Here is a 19,002-nt window from a genome sequence, read left to right on the forward strand (position 1 = left end):
GAATAGGAGGAGAGATAAAAAGTTTCCCAGACAAATAGAAGTTAAAGAAATTCATGACCACTAAACCAGCCCTACAAGTAATGTTAAAGCAACAATGAGTGGAAAGGAAAGATCACAAGCAGGAGTAAGAAAAGTAAGAGGCACAAAAGCAGTAAAATTATATCTATAAAGAAAGCAGTCAAGAAATTCACAAAATAAAAGGATGTACAGTATGACACCATATACCAAAAACATGGGTGAGAAAGAAATAAAGAATAGGTTCAAACTTAAGTGATCATCAACTTAATATAGACAGCCACATGCATAAGATGTTATATACAAATCTAATGGTAAACACAAATAAAAAACTAATAATATGTATGCAAAAAAATAAAGAGTAAGGAATCCAAGTATATCATAAAGAAAGCCAGAAAATCATGAGAGAAGAGAGCAAGAGAAGAAAGGAACAGAAAAGAACTACAAAAACAACCATAAAACAAGTAACAAAATGGCAATACGTACATACCTATCAATAATTACTTTGAATGTAAATGGACTAAATGCCCCAGTCAGAAGACATAGGGTGATGGAATGGATAAAAAAGCAAGACCCATCTGTATGCTGCTTACAAGAGACTCATTTCAGACCTAGAGACACATGCAGATTGAAAGTGAAGGGATGGGAAAACATTTATCATGCAAATGGAAGTGAAAAGAAAACTGAGGTAGCAATATTTATAATGGATAAAATAAAATTTAAAACAAAGCCTGTAACAAGAAACAAAGAAAGACGCTTATAATAACAAAGGGGAAAATCCATCAAGAAGATATAACAATTGTAAATATTTATGCACCTAACATGGGAGCACCCAAATATATAAAGATGCTAATAACAAACATAGAGGAAGTAATCAATAGTAATAATAGTAAGGTTTTCTATTTCTTCCTGTTTCAGTACTGGTAGTTTATATGTCTCTAGGAATGCATCCATTTCTTCTAGATTGCCTAATTTGTTGGCATACAGTTGCTCATATATTCTTATAATTGTATTTCTTCGGTGTTGGTTCTGATCTCTCCTCTTTCATTCATGATTTTACTTATTTGGGTCCTTTCTCTTTTCTTTTTGATAAGTCTGGCTAGGGGTTTATCAATCTTACTAATTCTTTCAAAGAACCAGCTCCTTGTTTTGTTGATCTGTTCTGTTCTTTTGGTTTCTGTGTCATTGATTTTTGCTCTAATTTTTATTAATTCTCTTCTCCTGCTGGATTTAGGCTTTATTTGCTGTTCTTTCTCCAGCTCCTTTAGGTGTAAGGTTAAATTGTGTATTTGAGACTTTTGTTTCTTGAGGAAGGCTTCTATTGCTATATACTTCCCTCTTAGGACTGCCTTTGCTGCTCCCAAAGGTTTTGAACAGTTGTGTTTTCATTTTCATTTGTTTCCATGAATTTTAAAAAATTCTTCTTTAATTTCCTAGTTGACTCATTCATTCTTTAGTATGATGCTCTTTAACTTCTATGTATTTGTGTTCCTTCCAAATTTTTTCTTGTGATTGAGGTCAAGTTTTAAAGCACTGTGGTCTGAAAATATGCAGGGAATGATCCCAATCTTTTGGTACCAGTTAAGACCTGATTTGTGATCCAGTATGTGATCTATTCTGGAGAATGTTCCATGTGCACTCGAGAAGAATGTGTATCTGTTGCTTTAGGATGGAATGTTCTGAATATATCTGTGAAGTCCATCTGGTCTAGAGTGTCATTCAAAGCCCTTGTTTCCTTGTTGATCTTCTGCTTAGACAATCTAGCAGGTATATTTATAACAGCCCCAATCTGGAACAACCCAGAATGTCCATCAACAGATAAGTGAATAAACAAACTATTGTACTTTCATATAATGGAACACTACTCAACTATCATAAAGAATGAACTAATGATACATATTACAACATGGATAGATACCAAAATATTTAAGCTGAGTGAGAGAAACCAGACCAAAAAAAAGTATAACCTATATGGTTCCATTTATATAAAATTCTAGGGGATACAAACAAATGTATAGTAAAAGAAAGCAGATCAGTTGTTACCTGGAACAAAGAGTGGAAAGTCAGGAATGGATTACAAAGGGGCATAAGGAAACTTCTGGGGGTGATGGATATGCTCATTACCTTGATTGTGGTAATGGTTTTCATGTGTCAAAATTTATCAAACTGTACACTTATAATATGTGCTCTTTATTTTATGTCAGCTATACTACCTCAATAACTTGTTTTTTTAAAAAACAGAAAAAAATTATTTAGGCCCAACTAAAAATATCTCTGAGCAAAACATAGCCGTCGAAATACCAATTACCACTTAAAGAGTCAAAAAACTGAGACCTAGAGAGATAAAATGATTTGCCCAGGTAAGATTCTACTTGTAAACTCTGTATCTGGGGGCTAGACAAGAACAAACCAAAATGATGTTGTTGATGAAGATGATGATTTAAATAAATTATAGCTCCTTATCTATTTTAAGAATTGTTTTCACAGTGGAAAGCAGAGCTTAAAATCAAAAGCTCTGGTCTGAATCTCTACTCCATAACTAATTAGCTCTATGATCTTGAGCAGTTTCCTTAAAATTTGCAGAATCTCAGTTTCTTCATCTGTACATCCATGTTAAGAATATCTATCTTATTTTTTCTAAGATTTTATTTCTTTATTTGAAAGAGAGAGAGAGCGTGCATACAAGGGGGGGAGGGGCAGAGGGAAAGGGAGAAGCAGACTCCCCACAGAGCAGAGAGCCCTATGCGGGGCTCAAACCCAGGATGCCGAGACCATGACCCAAGCCGAAGGCAGATGCCCAACTGACTGAGCCACACAGGAGCCCTGGTCAAGTTAAATTTTTAATGAATATTAATTGAGTGGATTTTATCTGTGAGATAGATGGGGGCAATAAATATTATGAATTGATATATTATAAAGCTGAGGATAAGAAAAGTTAAGTGTTTTCCCTTGATCATGCAATCAGGAAAGATAGAGTTGAATTTACCCAATCTCCTAAATCCCAGTCCAGTGTTCTTTTGTTTAAAAAAAAAATGGGGGTGCCTGGGTGGCTCAGTCGTTAAGCGTCTGCCTTCGGCTCAGGTCATGATCCCAGGGTCCTGGGATCGAGCCCCACATTGGAATCCCTGCTCCACGGGAAGCCTGCTTCTCCCTCTCCCCTCCCCCTGCTTGTGTTCCCTCTCTCGCTCTCTGTCAAATAAATAAATCTTAAAAAAAAAAAAATGACACTAACCAAAGTTACTGGAAAAACCCATCTCTAAATGTAGAGTAGGGAAGGTCTTCTCTTCTCAGAGAGTCACTTAAATCAGACATCCCAAAATGTTAGCCTGGTGGCCATATTTAGCCTTCTGAAGTATTTAGATTCTGAGTACAAAGTGTTTTAAGAAATTTAAGTCAAGATTTAAAGTTTGAGAGATTTCACATAAAAATCTGAATTTCCTGCTTGTTTTGGAAAAAATGACCATATTTGGCAACACTGAGCATCTACTGAGGAAGGGCGGTAGAGAGCTGGAGGTGAGGAGCAGATGCATCTTCAGATGGATGGGTCCCCTCAGGTCTTTGCAGTCCCTATCATCTCTCACACCCTGGCACTAGACCTGCCTCACTTATAATATAAACCTGGCACCTGTGAACATTTTTTGTGGAACCCACGTTTTCCACCATTCTGCCTCACACAGTTAACCATCATTTCCAGAGGGCCAGCCATGTTTATGATTTGTCACCTAGAAATGGCAATGAGCTGTGATGACATTTGGACAGCCATGCAACAGATTGACTCCCTCTAAGGCTGCATGTGTAAGCAGTTTCCACACACACCAACTGAAGCAGAAATCTGGCAAAACTTCCAGCATATCTGAGCAATGGAGATATTCAATCTGGATTTTCTTGGGCACCAAAGTGGGTATATTCTGGGAGTCCTGACTCTTGAATGATCCAACTTGACATTCTACCTTGATCAAATTTACCAGACAACTGCCCTGTTTCCACAGACCTATGCTCCCATTAGCTACAACTTGAAGTAGTTCATAACCACATTAAACTTTCTAAGGAAGCTGATGGGTATGAAAACTAGTGCTGCCCAGGACACTGAGATAGTTCCCCATTAAACCTTAAGTGAGCCCATGAAGTAAACACACAAAACATTTTCAGGATGAGAGAGAGGAAAACCAGCAGATAACACATTAAAATGTTATTTTTTATATACAAAAACTACCAATCTGCCTACAATTAGTGAATACAAATCACTTTTTGGCTCTGATATAGTTCCTCACAGCACACAAAAGTAAGTTAAAACGTATGCTTGAGACCCTGGTGTACATCTGCTCTTGATCTTCTGTCAATATAAAATATTTTTCCTCTTTCATCCTAAACAGTGGATCAGGAAGCCTGTAATGAACTATATAGCGCTAGCCAATCTAAAAACGTTTTTGAAACCCAAGGTCTAGAAAAGGATGTATCTTCTCATTCATCTCTCACCATAACTATAAAATACAAAGAAGAATTCAACTTTTTAAAAAATATTTTATTTATTTATTTGAAAGAGAGAGAGAGAGCACGAGCTGGGGGTGGGGGTTGGGGGGGAAGCATGAGCAGGGGAGGGGGAGGGGCAGAAGGAGAGGGAGAAGCAGACTCCCTATTTAGTAGGGAGCCCCACAAGGGGCTCAATCCCAGGACCCCGAGATCATGACCTGAGCCGGAAGCAGATGCTTAACTGACTGAGCCACCCAGGCACCCCAAGAATAACCAACTTTTAAGTATGCTGACTATCCTGGATTTTGCCACTAGGAAACAGAGGTCACTGCGAGGATAATTGCCCTAGACAGTTAAATACAGCTATGGAGGAGCCACCCATGGGAGGAGAATCAGTTGACTCTCTGTACGTGTATGGTTTGTTTTGTTTTGCTTTTTCAAACAGTGAAATGCTTATGGTTGTTTTTGTGATTTCATTCCCTAGAGAAAATGCACTACACACAATCCACTTTCTATTATTATTTTGTAATAAGAGAGTTAAAGATCTATTGCCTGGTGTGATTTGTAAACACTAGCAAGCCAAGATGAGAGCACTCCAAAAACTAACAATCATTCTGAGGGACTATGTTAAAAATTCTAAATAATAAACCCAGTTACCACCTGACCCAAGACAAAAGTTGGTAACAAAGTACAGAAATGTTCCTGTTTTCCTGTCTTACTCAGAGTATACCATTTACTCCAGGCCTCTTTATCTCTCTAATAAATGCCAGGTTTTATTGACACATTTTATCTGCTTCTTGCCATAGACACCAAAAGCTCTGGAATGTGAGGTCACTTTTTGAGTCACCATTTATCCCCACACATTTGCAGGGAGAACACCATTATAATTCTCTCAGGCTCTTGACTTTGTTTTTTAAACACAGCCCCAATACACACACGGTGCATCTGTTTTCCTCTGAGAAGAGAAGCATTCTTGATTACTCTGTTTTCCCCTCAGAGAAATGTACTACCCACAGATGACACAGATCTTTTGATCAACAAGCTTCCAAAGAGATACAAGATTTGTTCTCCACAATCAGCAAGGAAGCTCTACTCAATTTTTTCTTTACGACAGTTAAAAAAAAAAAAAAAAGTGGGTGGGAATCCTATAAAACTGTAATGGAGAAGGCTTCCTTTAGGGAAAAGAGTAGGGAAACATTTGCAAGTTCTCCTCAGGAAGTTGCACGGAAATTGATCCCCAAAAGCTATGCACAAAATACCTTAGTTTGATCATAGAGCACTTTGGGTTTTCCTCTTGGATGCTGGATCTTTTTATTTTTCTTTCTTTCTTTCTTTTTTTTTTTAATCTCATTGAACTCTGAGCTCTAGACTCATAACAGTGTTAGGCATGCATTGTCACTATTGGGTTTTTCATCTCTGTGTCATTTTGCAGGCGAGCTCAGAGAATCCCTGAGCTAAAGGGAATTATTTGGATTCCTGTTTTACAGCTGAAGAAACTGAAGAAGAGAAGCAAAGAGTTTCCCACTGAGACACAGAAAGAGCCTGTTTCAGGCGCTCAGTCTGCAGGGTTTCAGAGTTCAAACGCCCACTCAGAGCACGACAACAGGGGAACAGGACAGCCTTCTAAAACTAGCATGAAATGCTGGATTTTGTTATTTTCTCTATATAATGTAATGTAGCATGGTTGCATGGGGAGGGACAGCAACAGACAAATGTGAAGAAATTGTAGCTATATCCAAAACAGTCTTATTTTACATAATTGGATGAGATTTAAGAAATATACTATACTATATGCCGAAATTCCTCTCGGAACATGTGAATTTTAGTACAGAAAACAAAAGCTTTTTGGTCACTAAAAAGAGGGAGGCCTCCTGGGCATACAAGTTTACCAAAATTTCCAGTTATAATATGGAGACTTTACTTCATGTGCAGAAAAAAACCATAATGGTGATTTGTGAATCCTGCTGGAGGCGAAAAGGAGTGACAGAGAGGAAGGTCGAAGGTCAGGATAACCTAACTCTAGTGTTGGTAAGTAATAACAATAGTATGGTATCTACCATTTAGGGAGCATTTTCCATGCATTTTCTGATTTAATCCACACAATTCTTTTTTTTTAAGATTGTATTTTTTTATTTATTTGAGAGAAAGAGAGTGGGCACATGAGTGGGGGGAAGGGTAGAGGGAGAGGGAGAAGCAGACTCCCCACTGAGCAGGGAGCCTGACTTGGGGCTCCAGCCCAGGACCCCAAGATCATGACCTGAGCTGAAGGCAGATGCTTAAACAACTGAGCCACACTCAGGCACCCCACACAACTCTACATTTGATATTTTTGTTTCCATTTTACAGATGAGAATATGAAATTGGAGGGGCAAAGTAACTCCCTCACAATCATATTGTGTCAGTGTAGTTAAACAAGTGGTCTTCTGGAACCAGACAGACTGGGAAATGTCAGATACATTTATCAGTCATAGAGTGGCCAGCCATCCTACTTTGCTCCAGACTCAGGTTTCCTGGAAGGCAGGACTTTCAGGGCAAACCAGGATGATGGCTCACCCTACAAGTTGTGTAACCTTAAAGAAAGTACCTCCCTGCTCTGGATCACAGAGGAATTTGGACCAGGATGATCTCTAAGGCTCATTGGAGTGCCATCATCTGATTTCCCTCTCTGCATAGTGACATGGGATCATCTCTCTACTCATTACCTCGAAGAATCTGTAGCATCACTGTCTTTACTCTTCCCCTCTTTATGACTGAGCTCTTCCAGTGTATTCTGGAAAGCCCCCTCTGTTTGAATCTACACATCTACAAGAGAAATCATAACCACAGCTTTCCAGGGAACAGGCCTGGGCATGATAAACCTCCACTGGCACACGCCTTAACATTTCAAGGGAGACTTACTTCACATTTTTCGCATCTACTCAACCTCTCCTGGCCTCTGTGTTCCCATCAAAATGATAATAATAAAAATTGTATTTCACAGGGTTAATGAGAATCAAATGAGATTAAAGCTGTAAAAGTGCTTTTATAAACTGTAGAAAATACAAAAATGTATCTCATGCTGCCTCTTATCAGAGTGTGGGTTTGTGATCCACAAATCCACTTGCATGTAGCCCGGGTCTATGTCTACTCCCACAGTCTCATCCCACACAGCACCTAACCCGTATGGGCTATTTAAGATGGAATTTTATATTCCAAAGGCTCTGGATCCCTTCTTATTTTAGCCACGAGTCTAGCCATTTGCTGGCCATAACCTCTTGATTCAATAATCAAGAAACAGGAAACTTGTTCTTTGCATCAGATTGGAGATAGAGACTAGGAAAACAGGATGGGAATTGCTCAAACTCCAGGACATCAGTTAAAGGTTTAGAAGAGATAAAAGGAAGCCCATGCAATTGTCTAATCTCTTAAATAGGCAAAATTGTCTCTATTCAGTCTAATTCGCAGAGGTATTTTGAGGATCAATGGGATATGGATGTGAAGGTTCTTTCAAACCATGTAAAGGAGGCTACAAAATTAAATACTAGGCATGTTTGTGGGTAGGAATATAGATATATATTTCAAATATATATACACATATATTTCATCTGGTCTGATGCTCTTATTTTACAAGTGATAATACGAGGAGCTAGGAAGGTTAGTGACTTGCACAGAGCCAAGAGCCATGATGAAAACTCAAATCCCTTGACATTCAGCCAGTGTTCAAGAATCATAAGGACTGCCTTACTTTGGGATCCCCCAGAAGCAGGCTTTGAGGCAAGAATTCAAGTGCACATGGTTTATTTGGGAAGTAGCTCCAGGGACAATGAGTCGGGCAATGGGAAACGAGCTAGGGACAAGAAAGAACCAATCAAGCAAGGGTACACTGTGGACAACTGGAGCGCCATCCTGCTGAGGGACTCAGGGAGGCACCATGGATCCTGTGTCTCAGAGTTATCCCAACTGAGAGACAAGAAGATCACAGTTTTTATCCCATCAGTCACTGGGGAACAGCTGCTGGGGGAATGTCAATTCCTTCATCACTTCTAGAATAAAGGTGGGATGGGCTCCAGTGACCACAGAGTGCCCTTAGCAAAGATTCACAGGATTTGGGAATTAGAGGTTGAGCCAGCATGCCCAGCAGTGGTACTAGTTGAGGGGACACTGGCACCGTGTCCATCTATGACTGGTATCTTGGGGGGTCCACTAGTTGAATATACCAGAAAATGTTGCAATGAGGAGACAATGACACAGATGACTGTCTATGACTGGTATCTTGGGGGGTCCACTAGTTGGATATACCAGAAAATGTTGCAATGACCTCTACCATTATATTCCATTGCAATGTAAACCCTATTAAGGCAAGAATACACGTATTTTTGTTCTGTTTTTTCATTGCCGAATCTTCAAGTTCTAAAACAGTGATAACACATCATAGCTACTTATTAAATATTGGTTGAGTGAACGAAAAATGCCCCTGACAACTGGCCAGTCCACTTCTCCTTGAATGCTCCTCCAGTGAGGGATGAATTAAGGAAGATCAATTACTGAAGCATCCTCTGATAGAAAGTTCTTCCTGACATTAACTTCCTATGTGCTTCCCTGTAACACTTATCTTTTGGCTCTAATTTTCTCTGGGACCAAAGAAGAATAAATCTAGCTCCCTGTTCCACTTGACAATATTTCAAATGTATTTGGATAGCTGTGTGTGCCTGGTTTCTTCAGCTGTCCACTTATGATATGGTTTTTAAGAGCTTTCAATTCCCTGGTAGTGGGAAGAACATGGTGTTAGGAACCAGCCCCATCACTCTCAAGGGGAGTGATCTTGGGTAAGCTTCTTCCTCTAGAAATATGCAGATGACATTAATAAGAACTATATTTCAGAGTTGGTGTGAAGATGTACTGAGACCATGTAGATAAAGCCCTAGCCCAATGCCCAGTACTTAGAAGCCCCCCACAAAGGTGGGTTCCTTTCCAGTGCCCACTGCCCTAGTCAGCAGCCTCTGGTCATACTCCAGCTTGTCAGTACATGGTTTATTTTTTTAAGATTTTATCCATTTATTTGAGAGAGAGCACAAGCAGGGAGGAGGGTCCGATGGAGAGGGAGAAGCAGGCTCCCCACTGAACAGGGAGCCTGATGTGGGACTCGATCCCAGGACCCTGAGTTCACGACCCGAGTTGAAGGCAGACTCAGGCCTACACAGTTCAGATACGACATCCACAAATGGGCCTTCTTGTATATCTGTACTTAAATAAGAATACAGAGGGATTAAAACATTCCTCACTCTTCAACGTTTAAAAAACTTGAGTCTCTCAGTTTGTGACAGGCTCAGGACTAGTAAGCAGCCCTATTAATGCACTCTAAGAGTGCAGTAGCTTTTTATTTATTTTATTTTTTTTTTTTATTTTTTTTAAAGATTTTATTTATTTATTTGACAGAGAGAGAGACAGCAAGAGAGGGAACACAAGCAGGGGGAGTGGGAGAGGGAGAAGCAGGCTTGCCCGCGGAGCAGGGAGCCCGATGCGGGGCTCGATCCCAGGACCCCGAGATCATGACCTGAGCTGAAGGCAGATGCTTAATGACTGAGCCACCCAGGCGCCCGGAGTGCAGTAGCTTTTTAGACAACCCCATAGCAATATTGTTTCTTATTGAGCTTATACAACTAAAACCCCAAGGCCCTTTTTGTGTGGAATATTCTACCATACCCTGCATCTGGCACAGTTGGTTTTTTTTTTGAACCGAAGTGTAGGACTTTCCTTTGATCCCTACTGGACTTCTTTTTAGTTATTCCTCTTCTCACTACACCTCACCTGCCCTGACAACAGATGAGACTACCTGAAAAATCCCTACTATGCTTTCTTTGTCTTCCAGTTCACATGATCATTTGGTGGTATGTCCTCCAAAGATGAGCAGAAGACAGAGGATATTAAAAAATCCCTCTTGCCAATTTTGCTACTTTTCAGCTGCTCTTTTAAAACTTCTACATGAGGGGGCACCTGGGTGGCTCAGTCATTAAGCGTCTGCCTTTGGCTCAGGTCATGATTTGAGCCCCGCGTCCGGCTCTCTGCTCAGCGGAAAGCCTGCTTCTCCCTCTCCCACTCCCCCTGCTTATGTTCCCTCTCTCGCTGTCTCTCTCTCTGTCAAATAAATAAATAAAAATCTTTAAAACTTCTACATGAGGAAGGAAGTGGAAGCTCTTAAACCACCAGACGGTTGTAGAGAGTGTGCATTTGCCTTATGCAAACTCTTTTTGACCTCTAATTCCACAAATACAAGAAAAGTAGTAGTTCAGCAAATGGATGCAAGTAACAAGAGGAGATCCTAAAACACAAACTCTAGAAAAATGTCACTCAGCCCAGTAAAGTAGCCAAAAGTGCTGGACTTGAGGTTGAAGAGTTACTTTTGAGTCATGACTCTGTCACAGGACTTGAGCAAGTTTTTCTAACTTCCTTAGGATTCAGTTTTCTCATCTATAAAATGAAGAGTTGAACTTAAAAAAACTGCCTTAATAAGTGAACTATAGCTCTTTGCTGCATCTACTGCAAGAATAAAGACCATTTCAGCTATCAGATTGTCAACATTCCAACAGATGTGACATCACTCTGAAGGGACCTGCTGTCATTGTGAAGGGCCCCAGAGGAACCCTGTGAAGGGACTTCAATCACATCAACGTAGAACTCAGTCTCCTTGGAAAGGAAAAGAAGAGGCTCTGAGGTGGCAAATAGTTGACTACTGTTTGTACTACCTGTAGTCACGTACAGAACATGATCAAGGGTGTTACACTGGGCTTCTGTTTCCAGATGAGGTCTGTGTGGTTCACTTCCCCATCCATGTTGTTATTCAGGAGAATGGTTCTCTTGTTGAAATCCAAAATTTCCTGGGTGAAAAATACATCTGCAGAGTTCAGATGAGGTGAGGTGTTGCTTGTTCAGTATCTCAAGCCCAGAAAGATGAGTTAGTTCTTGAAGGAAATGACATTGAACTTGCATCAAACTCAGCCGCTTTGATTCAGCATGCCCCCAACAGTTGGAAACAAGGGTAGCAGAAAATTTTGGATGCTTAGATATCTATGTTTCTGAAAAAGGATCAGTTCAGCAGGCTGATGAATAAGATCTAATTTGTCCAGCTATAGAAACAGCAAGATGCCAGATGATTTTTCAAACTTACTTGTGATATTTTAAAAATGCAATAAAAGCTCTATTGATTTGGGGAAAAAATAAACAAATACATAAACTATAAGAAAGAGGGATCCAGACAATGGAACATTATTCAGCACTGAAAGGAAATGAACTATCAAGCAGTGAAATAACATAGAAGAAACTTAATTGTATATTCTTAAGTGAAAGAAGCCAATCTGAAAAGGCTACATACTGTATGATTCCTTCTACATGACACTCTGGAAAAGGTAAAACTATGGAGACAGTAAAAAATATCAGTGATTGCTAGGGGGTGGGAGGGGTGAGGGAGGGATAAATAGATGGAGCACAGAGGATTTTTAGAGCACTAAAACTACTCTTTAGGATACTAGAACGGTAGATACATGTCATTATATACTTGTCAGAATCCTTAGAATGTACAACACCAAGAGTGATCTATAATACAGAAACAAAAACAAAAACAAAACAAAAAAAACTACCTTACACATATTAAATAATAATAGCACCACATATGTCTTACCATGTAATCCCCACAGCTAGCTTTCGCCATCACTGCCACCTTACAAATGAGGAAACTGAGGCTGGAATGTGAGAACCAAAGATAGGATGTGAACCTAGATCTTCTGGCCATGAGCTTGGGGTCCTCTGCTTTTCATCATATTGCTTGCCTCCCAGATCTCAAATCCCATACCATTTCCTTAGAAATGAATTTGTACCTATTTAGTGTCCAGAATACAAAGGAGAATCTTCGCAAAACTGTTTCATTTGTTTTGTGCTATTTACAGTGTATGCAGTTTACATGGAAGCAGTAAAATAAAATGATTAACACTAGTAAATGGGCTTTCGTGTCATTTACTAGCTATGTCATGTCTGGCCAGTTAACATCTCCAAGCCTCAGATTCCTCATTTAGAAAATGGAAGTAATGACAGGACTTTCTCTCCAGGAATGTTTTAAGGATTGTGGGAGATAGAATGTGTCAAGCACTGAGCACAGTGCTTGGCATAAATAGGGCTAAAGAAGGTTCTGTGACTATCATTCTTGGGTGCATTGTGCCGGCAGCGAGAGGCAGTGTAGTATGATTACAAGTGTGGAGTCCCTGGGTTGAAATCCCAGCTCTGCTACATACTAACCATTTACTTTGGGCCAGTTTCTTACCTTCTCTGTGCTTTAGTGTCCTTACTAGTGAAAAGGGGATGATCATAATAGCACTTACCTTGTAGGACCACGGTGAGAAGACAATGAGCTAATGCATTTAAGATGCTTAGATTAGCGCTTGGCACAGAGGAAGCTTGTGTCCATGCTAGCTATTGAGATCATCCTGCTTTCTTTCCTTCAGCAAATCTCAAGTCCATGGTTGCAACCAATTAATTGCAAGAGCACTTTGGAATATTTTCCCATTTGCTTAACCCACACCAAAGGAATCAGCTCTCACGATAGTCTCCCCACGTCTGACTCGGGGCTACGTCTCATCTGTTCTGATGAGCGTGCTGCAATTGTCCCTACCACCTGCGTAGATCGCTGGCACCAGGAGGCCTCTCTGAAGCAAACAGCCCACAAGCAAGGTTGGCAAGTCTAGCTGGAGCCAGCAGAGCCCTTTGGAGTCCGAGTTACGATTTAGAGATCCTCGGTCACTTGCAGGGAGCAGAGAGGACAGTGTTCCCTGGGTGACAGTGGGATCCCTCTTCAAGGCTCTGCCTAGAGAGAATTGCTCCAAGGGTGATGTAAGGTACTATATGGAGCTTCTGACAACTCCAAGGACCTAAATCTCACGTTCAGCCCCTTCAACGGGACGCCACACAGCTAGCCGTTTAGCTGGGCTTGCTCCCCGGTTTTGGTTCCTGCCGAGAGCACGTGTATTCTGTTCTGCACATGTACTCAGTGCATCTGGCAATGCCAGAAAGCTCATTCCTTCAGCCTCACAGATGCTAAACATACCTTACAAACATGTGTCTTTCCATTGTCAGCACAGGATGGAATGCTTGCGGCAGATGGTTTAAAGGAAGGCCCAGCTAAAAAGGCCAATTAAAAAATAACATCCTTACAGGGGTCAGGGCTAAAATAAAGCATTTCTTCAGGTGCTTGCTGTGGTTATAGGAGTGTGTGTTGCATACTCATCTTGCCTACTGGTTGAAAGCATCGAAAACCTGGGGCCACAAACCCCTGAAGTTAGCAGGGGTTAAGCAAAGCCATGTTCCTGGAATATTTTGTCTGAAAGAAGCTACAATAAAACCTTACTTGTATATTAAGACTATAAAACTATATTTAATATGAATATGACATAATTATTGAATTAGAATTCATAGTTTGAATGAATTTTTTTTTTTTAGATAAAGCACAGAATCTGGTAGTAATTTTGCATTTCCAGGATGCTCATTCCCCTCTGGCATCAGGGATGTTTCTATGGGAAAGTTTTACAAATGTTGGGCTGAAGTCATGGGGTGAAATGCAAGAGAGAAGACAGCATAAAACAGAGGATGGAGTGCTGGGTGTGGGGTCCAGAGACCTGCATGTGGGCTGGGACTCTGTCACCCAACTTGTGTGACTTCATGGTTAAACAGGGCTCTTAATCCTTGTCCCGCCTGCCTCCCAGGGCCGCTGTGAGAATGAAGGAGACACCGCGTGTGAAAAGCGCTTTCCAAGCTACAGTGCGCCCCAAATGTAAGTTAGGATTCAGCCTTGTTGTTTTTGGAAAGCTTGTTTCATTTTATATATCGCATGTATCCACCGCCCCGCCCCTCCCCCCGCACTCAGATCAAAAGTGTTTGCCTTTCTCCTCAGAGCGAGGAACCTCTGATCTGACAAAAAGAAATGAAGTCACCAGGCTCGCTCTGGCCCCGGTCTACGTCTAGGCCATTGGAGGAGCACGCTCCCTGCAAGGCCCAGCAGCCCAGCCCTCGTCACCCATACTGAGGGGAAGTTAGACAGAGCCCAGCAGTCACCGCTGTCTGAATTTCATTATGCAGGTCTCCAGACAAGCAGAGGGGAAAAGTGCAAAGGAGCGGGTCAGCGTCTGAAATGTGAGAGGGGCAGCAGTCTCTGAAGTGTATGGGAATGGAAGGAAACTTAATACTGCTCCAAAGGGGAGAGGGAACATTGCATCATGTGAAAATAATAGCAAGCGGTCAGCAGAGCTTGGGGGTTTGGGGGAGGCGGGCTTGCCCACTGACCCACTTGCAACAGGGCTTTGACTCCATTCTGTGCCATTCCAGAGCGAATCTGTACCAGGACACACTAGTACACCAGCCCGGGGGCTCACAGGGACTGGAGATTGGGCTCAGGTCCTAAGCGACCAGGTTCTGTGGGAGTACTGTTGGGGCGGGCGGGGGGCAGGAGAGCGAGCAGTCTGAATCTGAACCAGAGTTCTGAAAGGGGGCCCCAGAGTCAGGAACTGGAGAGAATGGGTTGGGTAATCAACCAGTTAGTCAAAACTACTATTTATTGAGCACTTAATATGTCCTAAATACATATTTCACTTAATCCTCATAATACTGTAGAGATAGAGAGTTATCATCCCCACTTTTAGTACAAAGAAACTGAGGCTCAATGAGTTAAGGGACATTTCCAAGGACACATAGCTAGTAAGCAGCAGAGCCAGAGTTTAAATCCAGATCTGTGCAACTCCAGGTTTCTTGATTCTAAACTCTCTGCTATAGCCCTCTCTAAACCGGAAGTGGAGCCAGGGTCAGGAATTGAGCGGAAATGGATTAAAATATAAGCACAGGAATAAAGGAGAAAGGTCTGGATTTCTTCCATGTCGGTGACTTGTTTTTCTGGGCTAGAGCACGAGTGTGGTTTCCTCTATACATTTGTAATGCAAGAATTGGCCACCTTTTCCAAGTAGGTAACTCATGGCCTGACTTCTGGGGGTCTGAGTGAGGGTGGGGCTGCAGCCGCTATTGGACACAAATGCAAAAGAAGTAAGCAGGCACACAGGAAAGAGGGCATGTTGGAGGGGAACAGACTTCCTGTATCACTGTGAGATTTGCCCTTGGTACTTTTATCATTTATCTGTTCCCACTAAGAATGCTGCATAACAAACCACCCCAACAATTAGTGGCTTAAAAAAATCACAACCACTTATTGTTTCTCATGTATTTCAGGGCTGGCTGAACAACTATGCTGATCTGAAATGGGCTCGCATAATGTCCACTGGGCTTGCTCATGTGCCTGCCGCCAGATGGCAAGTCTGCTGGACGTGGCTGATCTAGGATGGCCTCAGCTGGGATGATGACTCAGCTCTGGCCCACATAGTGTCCCATCTCCCAGAAGCCTAGGTCAGTACTGTTCTCATGCTGAAGGCAGAAGAGCAAGAGAAGAGCAAAAGTGTGCAGGACCTTAGGTTTCAAACTGACATACAATCTCTTCTGTCCCATTCTACCAGCCAAACCAATTCAGAAGACAACCAGATTCAAAATGGGTAGGGAAAAAGACTCCATCTCTTAATGGCTGACAAAGTCACATTGCAAAGTACTTGAAGAACTGCAGGCATTTTTTTTTTTTTTTTTTTTGTAGTCAGTCTACCACTGGATTCAATCTCAATCCCAAAAGTAGAAGAAAGGCAGTGTCATTTTCCAGTATTCTGGGTCATGCCCACTTCCCTGCCAAAAACCCTTTGTCCATTAAATGCCATTTCTTTGTCCAATCTTTGTGTGTCTCATTGGCACTAGATTGGGAAGGGAGTGATATAATGACCCTATAGTTGGGCAAATAAAAGAATGCCTTGTTTTTAGGGGTACTAAAATGCAGACTGCTTACCACGGACTTCTATAGCTTTTATAACTAAAAAAGTTGCATTAGGAAGTATACTTACAGTTTCCCCATGGACCATCCAAAACTATCTGTATGTGTATGGGAATGCCATCAAATTCCAGGAAACAGAAGTTCATTTAATAAGATGAATACTACTAATACTTCCACCCCACTGCTAATACTGTGCTTGTGATCTGAATTTAAGACGCTAAACTCCAGCAATTTATTTCCTACAATGTGGCTGAAATGAGCTCCCCAGCGGTATGCCTTTGAAATCCCTTGTATATGAAATTATTGGCATCCCATTTGGCATCTGTATGCCAAGAACTGACCGTTAATATATTGAAAAGACCAGACTTTGCTGGTGCTGAACTCAAAGGAGCAACATGGTTGCCCGCTCTGACGTCAGACTGCCTGGATTTGAATTTCAGCTCCATACATATGATTTGTAACCCTGAGCAGGTTACTTAAGCTCTCTGTATCCTGGTTTCCCCATCTGTAAAATGGGGATAAAGCAAGTGCCAATGTCACAGGGATGACATGATTCAAATAGATGCTGAAAACCAGGGCACAAAATTACCATTTCAAAAATATCTGCATCCTCATGGTCAGTGCAACCTTATTTACAAGAGCCAAGCCATGGAAACAACCTAAGTGTCCATTGACAGATGAATGGCTAAAGAAAATGTGAACATTATTCAACCACAAATAATAAAGAAATCCTGTCATTTGTGACAACATGGATGGACCTTGAGGGCATTATGCTAAGTGAAATAAGTCAGACAGAGAAAGATAAATACAGTATGATCTCACTTGTTTGTGGAATCTAAGAAACCAAACTCACTGATACAGAGAACAGATTGGTGGTTCCAGAAGCAGGGGTGGTGGATTGATGAAACGAGTGAAGGTGGTCAAAAGATATAAACTTCTGGGGCACCTGGCTGACTCAGTTGGTTAAGCATCCGACTCTTGATCTCAGCTCAGGTCTTGATCTCAAGCTTGTGAGTTCGAGCCCTACACTGGGCTCCACACTAGGTGTGGAGCTTACTTAAAAAAAGGTATAACTTCCTGTTATAAAATAAATAAGTCCCGGGGATGTAACATACAGCATGGTGACTATAATTAATAATACCGTATTGTATATTTGAAAGTTGCTAAGAGAGTATATCTTAAAAGTTCTCATCACAAGGAAAAAGAAAGTGTTACTAACTATGTGAGGTGATGGATGTTAACTGAACTTATTGTGGCAATCATTTCATAATATATTGAGATATCAAATAATTATTTTGTATACCTTGGATTACTGCAATGTTATATATCAATCATATCTCAATCAAAGTGGAAAGAAAAAAACACGATGCTGAGAACAATGCCTGCCCATAGTACCCACCCCCAGAGATGGACCTGTCATTATTGGCTTTAGGCCTTGCTGCCTGGAGGACCTTGAACAAGTTACTTAGTCTCCCTGGGCCTCAATATCATCATCTGTACAATGGGAGAAATATTACCTGTCAAAACTACAGCACTCACCTTAGAGGATCCTGTAACTTCAGACCTCAGATGGCCTTTCCTGCTCCTGAGAGCCCCTTAGAACAAAGCCTTGGCTCAGGTTGACCCACAAAGATAGGGCACTAGAAAGGGGAGAGGGGGATTCAGTCACTGTTCTGCTATCTGGACATTCTTCAACTGATTCAGTGTTAGTGGCATTCTTCCATGTTCGTGCCAAGTGCTGGCTCAGCTCACTTGCTCTGCTCTCGGGAATTTGGTGGAGGTACATAGGACTCCTTCTCACTCTCTGCCTACTCTCTGCTCCATCAGCCACCTTCTGGAAAGCCCTTTCCTGATTGACCTGATGCTACTCTGCCCTGAATGTATAAGAAAAAGCCAAGTTGTGCACAGCTTCCCTGCCCTTGGATGCTCCCCTTTCTTTGACCCTGGGTCCAGGATACAAAGAAACAACTTCTCTGTTGTCCTCAGCACAAGGCATGGAGGGGGATGAGACCCTCAACACACAGCAGTGAGCACTCTGGTTTGGGGACTGGAAAGCAATAATGTGCCTAGTCGTCCAAACTAGAAAATTCCATCCAGCTGTGACCAATAGGACTCCCACCAAGTCCTGGCAACCCTTTGCTTAAAGGAGTACATTTTTCTTCATCCCTACTGCTATTACCTTAGTTCTGGTCTCATCCTGAACCACCTGGAACATGGCAAACATTCCCACCCTGCTCCATCCTCTGCCTCCATGCCAGAGAAAAACTTGCTAATTACTTAGCCATTTTCCAGTGGTTCCTATGATCCTACAGGAGCAGAAAGTGCAAAACCTTGCACTTATGACCCTTAATAGTTCAGCTGGGGCTTTCCTCCATTCCCATGCCATGCCACTTCCGCATACACAAGCCTTGCTGCAACCAAACTGAATTTCTCCCCAGGGCCCTAACACACCATCTTTTCAGCAAGCTCAGCCTTTAAATAGCATCTTAAATGTCACCTCTGCTAGGAAGCCTCCCAGCTGTCCCAAGCAGGATTAGTTGTTGGACACCACAGCACTTTGTACCTACTTCCATCAACACACATACCACGTTATGGTTAGTTGTGTGTCTATACCGGCAATCCAGATCTTGGTCCCATAGAGC

The 19,002-nt window shown here is 41.6% G+C and overlaps 1 pseudogene; it reads left to right on the top strand.

Annotated features, from left to right (window-relative positions):
- The first annotated feature begins 6,930 nt into the window (after window positions 1-6,930).
- On the top strand, window positions 6,931-11,572 carry LOC118018959 (annotated as a pseudogene).
- Window positions 11,573-19,002: the final 7,430 nt, after the last annotated feature.

This window comes from Mirounga leonina, unplaced genomic scaffold, assembly GCF_011800145.1.
Source record: "Mirounga leonina isolate KUSES-001 unplaced genomic scaffold, KU_Mleo_1.0 Mir_173, whole genome shotgun sequence".
Classification (NCBI taxonomy): Eukaryota; Metazoa; Chordata; class Mammalia; order Carnivora; family Phocidae; genus Mirounga; species Mirounga leonina.